Source organism: Protopterus annectens, chromosome 2.part1 (genome assembly GCF_019279795.1).
Source record: "Protopterus annectens isolate FY-2018-M chromosome 2.part1, PAN1.0, whole genome shotgun sequence".
Lineage (NCBI taxonomy): Eukaryota > Metazoa > Chordata > Ceratodontiformes > Protopteridae > Protopterus > Protopterus annectens.
In genome coordinates, this window is record NC_056729.1 from 1,863,606,980 (window position 1) to 1,863,607,755 (window position 776).

Below are 776 nucleotides of genomic sequence, written 5' to 3' on the forward strand. Positions count from 1 at the left end.
CAACTGCCTAATGTTAGTCCATCAATGTTAAAAATCTTTCCCTGGTTTTGAGCCTTTGTCCCCAGCCCCAAGTACCATTTGTTTCTTTCCAGATTTCTTGTGCTGCTGAGTTAAGATGGAGTTGAGTGTCCAGTGAATTTTTACAATGTGCTTATAGCTTCAGGGGAATTGTAGTCCTTATGCCAAGTCTGCCGGTCCTAGTAGCACAGCAGGTACTGTGCCATTCAGAAGGCTGTGCATTCAACTCCCACAGTGTGAAGCATGATTGCTGATACTGCACTGTGATGTATTTTATGGGTAGTGGATACTGCAAGTCCTGTGAATGTCCTCTTTTGGTGTTGATACCCACTAACTATGAATCTGTTATCGGTTTGCCATCCCTTCCCTATTGCAAAATTAATCACTTATCATTTATTACTGTTACTTAGGCAATGTATTTAAGGGCATCAGGCACATTACCTGTAGATGACACAATCAGATACAAAGTTTGCTTGCAGCAAACTCTTCAGCAGTTACTGATCTCTTTACTGTGGAATTATTTTTTAGAGTTTTGCTTCTGTTGAGATTGTGCATATGTCTGAGTAGGCATATTAAGGTTTTAGTCACCTGGATTTGCTTTGTTTCATCATTACTGCTTCATAAATTGTTTCATCGCCTACTGGGAAAATGTTCAAAACCAAAGTAGAACACTGTCTATCTACAGTGCTGTATTATGCAAGGTAGGTTATAGTATTAATTATTATTATTAAGTATAGCTTAATACAATTAAGAAGGTG